At 40.6% G+C, this 7,607-nt stretch overlaps 1 protein-coding gene across 5 annotated transcripts in view; it reads right to left on the bottom strand.

Moving 5' to 3' along the window:
• The window catches only part of znf276 (zinc finger protein 276), a 49,037-nt gene extending 43,617 nt beyond the window's left edge, over positions 1-5,420 (bottom strand). For 3 of the 5 annotated variants that reach the window (XM_019897441.1, XM_019897439.1, XM_019897440.1), the window contains exon 1: positions 5,294-5,415. The gene's annotated coding sequence lies outside the window, so the exon portion shown is untranslated. Of the gene's footprint in view, positions 1-5,293 lie in introns of all 5 variants that reach the window. The other 2 variants (XM_019897443.1, XM_019897442.1) reach the window with 2 other exon arrangements.
• Between the last annotated feature and the right edge of the window lie 2,187 nt (positions 5,421-7,607).

The following is a 7,607-nucleotide window of genomic DNA, read 5'->3' as shown; positions in this document are numbered from 1 at the left end:
TATATATGTATATACATATACACACACACACATATACACAGTCAAACCTTGGTTTTCGACCAAAATCTGTTGCAGAAGGCTGTTCGAAAACTGAATTGTTTGAAAACTGAAACCATGTTTCCCATTAGAATCAATGTAAAAAAAAAAAAAGTAATCCGTTCCAAGTCAAGAAAACAACTTTTTTAAAAGCATTTTTTCAACTATTTTACAACATAAACTGTATACAGAAATAATCTCTAGTAAGGAATCATATTTGTAATAAGAAAGCAGGTAAAAACAAACTACAAACATTGTGTATGTTTTATTTTTACCAATTTTCACATAAACATTGACATTGTAACATAAAAATTGAACATCTATCTCTCTCTCTCTCCAAGGAAGCATATTTGTAATAAGAAAGCAGGTAAAAACAAACTACAAACATTGTGTATGTTTTATTTTTACCAATTTTCACATAAACATTGACATTGTAACATAAAAATTGAACATCTATCTCTCTCTCTCCATCTCTCTCTCTCTCTCCCTCTCTCTCTTTCTCTCTCTCACCATGACAATTGTAGATTGCATTCTTTTACACCTTGAATTTATAAACCCTAAAGTAATGGCTGTAACTATGGACACTCTGTCTGCAATCCTACACTAGGGTACGAGGTAACATCCCTCCATCCATTTTCTGAACCGCTTTATCCACACAAGTCCAGTCTCGTCCATATTAATAGTTTGCTGGGGAAGACATTCCTCGGCCTTGTTGAGATTTTCAAACTCAACTTTAAACTTTTCGGCAGCTTCCTTGTCTGAACTGGCTGCCTCCCCATGACGAATCACTTCTTTTCCTCAACTTTTCGAACCATCCTCTGCTTGCTTTAAAATCAAACTCTTCAGGAGCAATGGTTGGATCCTTTTTTGATCAACTCTCCATACAATTGTCTTCTTTTGCCACAAATCGTATCTTGGCTAAGACTGTCCCCTGCTAGCTGTTTCTCATTTATGAAAATAAGCAAATGTTTCTCCACTTCCTCTAATATTTGTGGCCTTTGTTCACTAAACACACGAGATCCTTTACCACATTACTGACTTTATGATGGTCTTTCTTTTTTAGGATGCTGCTGATTTCGGCATGCCGAACTCCTTAGCCAACACAGACACATGCACACCTGATTCATATTTCACAATCAAATCTTTCTTACATTCTATAGTTTTGCGCTCTATTTTCATCTTTTTTCAGCACCTTTACTACTTCCACTTGCTTTCTTTGGTGCCATGCAGAAATAACAGTCCAATTTGCGTCGATCTCAACAAACACGTCTGCTTTGAAAAAAATCTTTATTGAACACGCCTGCTCACAATGGACGCACAATGGACGCTCTTTTTTTTTTTTTTTAATCTTTGAACACGTCTGCTCACAATGGACGCACAATGGAGGCTCTTTTTTTTAAACTTTGAACACGTCTGCTCACAACGGAGGGGTCACTTCTTCGTCAACCCGAGGAAGCGTCACTTCCTCATGTTAGAAAGTCGAGAAAAGTCGAGTGGCGCATTCAAGTGCAGTTTGGTCGAGAACCAAATTTCAGTCGTCATCTAAGGCATAAAAAACTCGAAATTTTTGGTCGAAAAACGATTTGGTCGAGAACAGAGATGTTATATTGTAAATATGTTATGTTATATTGTAAATATTCCCATCCCCGGAATTCTATGAAAAGGAATTTCCTTCACCCGGAACAAAAACCTGTGCATTAACATTTTGACTACGATATTACATGTTACCGGAATTTACATAAGCGGAAATTCCACTACCCGTAACCCGGATTGAGACGTCATGCCGCGGGAGCTTAAATACACGCAACGCCCACCCGATGCTCCGGAACGACGACACTGAGATACATTTTCACTTCGCGTTTTTTGATCATCAGATTTGAAACGACGACGTGTAAGTGAGTTTTTATTGGCGTGCGTTTTACTGTAATTGTGAATGATTTTAACTTTATTCACTAAACGTCCTGTAGAACGCGGCACAAGCTTAAAAGCAGACACGATCGAAGAAACGTGTTCACTTCGCCGTTTTCATTCATCAGATTCGAAACGAAGACGTGTAAGTGACTTTTTATTGCCGTGCGTTTTACTGCAATTGCGAAAGATTTTAACTTTATTCACTTACGTCGTGTAGATCATGGCATCGAAACGTACATTTTTCAGAGGTGGTCATGAACGCCTCTCAAGTTGAAAGGACGCCTCTCGAGTTGAATGGAAGGAGCGTAGCACCATCTAGTGGACGCATTGTAGATTGCGCCTTTTAATGCGGGGCATCTAATATATGAAACAAATTTACAAAACAGCCATTCATTGAAGGTGCGCCTCATAATCCAGTGCGTCTTTTCGTGCGGAAAATACGGTAGCCACTCCTTGTCAAAGCCTGCTAAAGCTCTTGCCTCCGCAACCCGACCCCGGATAAGGGTCGAAATCGGATAGATGGATGGACTGTCAAAGCCACTGGCTTGTGTGTTTTTTAAGACGATATGGAAAGAGGAATTTAAAAAAAAAAGTTTCAGTCACGTAGACGTTGACTTTGTGTTATTATGCTCCTAATTGGAAATGGATTGATGTAGCCTCCACGACTTGTCCTGTCCTGCATTGCGGCCCTCACTATCACCGGTGTTTCAGATCAAATTTCCACATGTCACCACCACGAATAATTATATTAGATTACACAGCAGGCAAGTGCTGCCTTCCTGTTAGGACAGCCACCAACCAACTATAGGCTGGACACTTTAGGACACATACGTCATGAGGTGACGGCCATTCACAAAGCAACAGAACAGAAGGAGAAGTATATTAAAGATGGTAGCACCTAAAAAAAACTAATAAAGTTACAAAAACTAAAATAATATGGTTTAGATAGAGAGTTGAAGAAATATATATATATATACATATACACACACACACATACACACACACATATATACCCACACACACAGTGATCCCTGCTCCAACGCGGTTCACTTTCCACGGCTTTGTTGTTTCACGGATTTTTTTTGTGCAGTTTTTTTAATGCTTTTAAACAGTGAATTGCGTTCTGCATACCTGATTGGCTAAGGCACTGACCGACATGAACAGTCTCCGCACCTCGTCTCTGTACAGCTTGCCAGCCTCAGAGAGATCATTCAATCATCATGAAGAAAAGCTGAGCTTCTGCACGCCCACTGTCCATAGACTCCCAGAGACACTGAGCGTCCAATGGGCGGGACAAAACCAGCATTTATCCAATGACTTGTCTCGTTTCAATGCATTGGGACAACCTAACTGAACTCTCTAGACGCTAAGCGTCCGCGCTGCAGACGCTCAGCGTCCACACAGTTTAAAGCACAGTGAAGCTGCGGGAATGAATGAGAAGAGAGTCGCGTCGTAACCAGTAATAAGAAGCTGATTCAGCGGAACAAAAGTTCAGCGCATTGTAGCGCATATTTAGTCAATGACATGTCCACACAATTGTACATACGCGCATATATTTGATCACTTACTTTTTGACATTTTAAGGGAAGCTGAGCTTCCTTTGCAGTCTTAGAGCAATCACCTTTGCAAGCTCTGCCTTGCTGTGTCCTCAAGCGACACACACACACACCCACATCTATATCATATACACATCTATAAACACACACATGCACATACGTTATATATGTATATATATACATATACACACACACACACACACACACACACACACACACATACGTTTGTTTGTGTATTTATTGGCAGGAGGTGAAGGGAAATCTTAAAAAAATCAAACAGTCATCATTCAGCACAATTTACATGTTCAAAGGAAGTAGGAAGAAACACATTTCAAAAACATGCATGGCAGGTCTAAATTGTCCGTAAGTGTGATTGTGAGCGCAAATGGTTGTTTGTCTACATTTGCCCTGCAATTCGCTGGCAACCTGTTCAGGGTGTACCCTACCTACTGCCTGAGACAGCTGATTTAGGCTCCAGCATGCCCGCGACACTCGTGAGGATCAGCCGATTAGAAAATGGATGGATGGGTAGAATATCAGATATTAATGGAAGTATTTTTGTTGGATGTCTGGGATGGCGTAGTGTGGCCAATATCTGATCTGGTTCCTAGATAATTAAAATTGAAATTTGGATTCTTTTTTTCAAATCTTTCAGAGGCGTTTTATTGTGAAATGCAACATAGGATCTTAATTCAAGTATTTTGTTCGGATACATGAGTTGGCCCAGTGTATATCAGAACTGGTCTGGTTAAGGGATAATGAACAATGACTTTTTTAATGTTTTTTTTTTTTTTTTTTTTTTAATAGCAGGTGTAATTTTATTTATTGATGCAGAGCTAACATCAATTCCTCTTTCTATCTCAACTTCAGACACTTTCTAGATGCAATTCTCAGACTTCCTGTGTGAACTCATAATGTCCTGACTGAAGAGAAGTTGTTTTATGACATAATTTTAAATCCAAACCACTGATGAGCATGCATTAGTTCAGGGTTAGGGAACTCCGGTTCCTCGAGAGCAGTATCCTGTCTGTTTTAAATCCTTCCCTTTTCCAACATTCCTGATACAAATGATCAACTCATCGGCAAGCTCTGTAGGGGCTGAAACAATTATAAATAAATGAATCAGGCGTGTTGGAGCAGGGAGTGATATAAAATAGGCAGGACATGGCTCTCGAGATAACGGCGTTCCCTACCCTTGCATGAGTAGTTCACAGCTTTTATTTTGAAGAAAGCTAACGCCGCTTGCTTGCTGGCCGAGGAAAATCGTAATGAACAGTCTTAACAATTGCTGTGGCTGCTGGCTTTACTTCAATTATGCAAGTGGAGCCTGGCCTGACCGCAGTGTTAAGACGAGGTTTCTCCTAAAAGTCTCAAGAAGCTTGAACAAAAATGAACATCCGTTCAAAAAACAAACGCCAGAATACACACAAACGTTCATCAGGCAGAAATACACGACGTTCACTTCATTTTTGTCCAAAATATGAAGGGGTTCGCGAACTTTTCATGCATTGATCATGATCATTGGTCGTGATTTCGTTAAAGTCCATCACTGGCAATCGAATGGATTTTTCAACAACGGCGTTTGTGTGGTATGATACAATAAATGTATTTCGATAAACCTAATGAATGTGGGGTACATTTCAATTAAAAAGCCGACGGCTCAGTTTGGAGACTGACAAGGAATATTAAGTAACGTTACACCAATGTTCACAGGTGCTTTGCCTAATTAGGCCCAGTTGACGACTGCGTCTCGGTAAACATTGTCGTATGCATCTCGTATCAAGGCTTACCTCGGAAAATCCCAGCTGAGGTAACATCTCATTCGATAGATAAAGGTTTGTCACTGTATCATCTCTCTTGCACTGCCATTTGTAAACATTACATTCCGGAAATTCTGTTTTCTTCTTCGACACTTCGCGCTACCAGTTTAGACAATAGTGACATCTATTGAAACAACCAGTAAACGCAAATTGGGATGGGAAAAATAATGCTGCATTCTCCGAAACTGTGAAATCGACTTTATGCCACTCGGATTGTCCCTCTTCCCACCTCAAAGTGTTTGAGGCTAATCTTAACAACAAATATGTCTGATTCCGATCCATCTTTTTTCTTCTGGTTCACCCGAACCCATTTAACCTCCAGCAATCCTTCTTCCTTTAATTTTTACTGAATTAATTTTATAATAAATAAAGACATATGTTTATCATCTTGTAAATTAGGTTTTGCTATTCACGGTCTGTGTCTCTGTTGGGGTCGCCATTGCCAAGCGATGTCAGACTGAAGTTGGTCTTTGAGGTCGGGGTCCCTTCTGACGACCAACTTGGACCTTCCAGTTCTATTCAGTTCAAAGGCGTTCCAGCGCACTTTTACTGTTTGAAGGTCAGATAATTTGAACTTCCCATCTTCCCCAAATGCAGCATTCATGTAAATTTGACAACAACAACAACAACAACAACAACAACAACAACAATAATAATAATAATAATAATAATAACAATAATAACATTGTTGTTGTCAGTGTTTTTAAGAAGACATTAAGTTCAGAGGAAAGTTAGCGTAAAGCATACAGTTTTTGTTTATTTTTAATTCGATACGAACTTCTCGTCAAAACGTGGCTTTGGAAAAGTGTCGCGTGGCAAGAAAACATCCATTGTACTGCATGTCTTCATTCGGGCAAGAGGCTGGTTCACACTTGCTGATCTTGTAGATTTAGCCACGAACGGGAAGAACCTTACCGAAATGTCTACACCAGGTGGCAGCATTTACCTGTATTACGCAAGGATACGAAGCAACGAAGAAGAAAGAGCAAACTGAGACTACAGAACTGTACACTCAAAGACGTCAAATGGCTATCGCTGACCGGAAGACCCTTCAAACCGCCATGAAAATGGCTCAAGTTGCAATTTACCTGGGCGGAGGAAACAGGCACAAGGTAGTTTTCGATACAGCTGGGCGACAAAGTTGTTATTGCGGACTTTAATGACGGCCGCGGTAAAAAATTCAGTGACATGCCACAGCATCAGGAAGGGTAGGCGGCGAGCTGTCAACGATCTCGTTGTAACCTCCGAAAGATACTAAGGCAAAGATAAAAGCTGGAAACCTATTCGTTTGAGCAAAATTCCACGTGATTTAAGAGACAAGACCGTGCGTGCGTGCGTACAGCTGTGTAAATGTCCGTACCGGGTGTGTAAATATGACCATACTTTCTGTGCGCGGACTGCAATGTTTTCTGACGGCTTTTGGCCGTCCGGTTTTACTGCGGTCAAGCCAGCCTCCACTCGCAAAATCGAAGTCAAGTGAGCCGCCACTGCGATTGTCAATACTGTGCATTACGGTAATCTGCCGCCAGCGAGTGGCATTGGCCACCTTCAAAATAAAAGTGCCTCCACTAATGCATAAACCTCATTTGTTTGGGTTAAAAGAAATTAATAAAAATATAAAATAAGTAATTTCTTGGCTGTCAGCTAACGATACGTTCACCCCGGAAGAACAAGAACTCTCAGAATAGCACAAAAAAAGCATTCTCAAATGGAGATAGAAAAGTTAATCTGAAAACATGTTGACATTTTCGACCGTTTTAGGAAAATTCCTAAAAATAGAATGTTCGTTATCCCATGAGAGCTGTAGGTCTGGGGGATAACTACAGCACTCCCAGTGTCCAACCCGACCACTTTCACGCCAGGTATACAACCACAGTACTGGCATTCAGATCGAATGTTCCATTACCAATTAAAATGCCTCTCAAATATGACATTTTGATCTCCTCTCCTTATTTCAAAAGATTCTTAAAATGAATTTCAGTTATCCCTTAATCAAACCAGACCTGGAGGACACTAGAGCAGCCCAGGTATCCAACCAGACCACCCTCATTCGGATCTGATGTCCTCTGAAAAGTGACAAGGTGGCCTGCGTTCTGACATGACCTGCATTCTAACATGTTGATCTTTTCGCCCATTTTTAGAACATCCTAAAAGAAGTAATACAGCACCCGGCTCTCCACTCAGACCACCCTCGTCCGGATCCGATGTTGCATTTTGAAATAAAAGGCCTCTGAAAACGGGCATGTTGACCTGATTTCTGACAAGTTGGCCTGTCGGTCTGGGG

The sequence above is a fragment of the Hippocampus comes genome, unplaced genomic scaffold, assembly GCF_001891065.2.
Source record: "Hippocampus comes isolate QL1 unplaced genomic scaffold, H_comes_QL1_v1.1 scaffold407, whole genome shotgun sequence".
Classification (NCBI taxonomy): Eukaryota; Metazoa; Chordata; class Actinopteri; order Syngnathiformes; family Syngnathidae; genus Hippocampus; species Hippocampus comes.
Note: the sequence above shows the minus strand (reverse complement) of the source record. Positions and strands in the feature narration are given on the sequence as shown.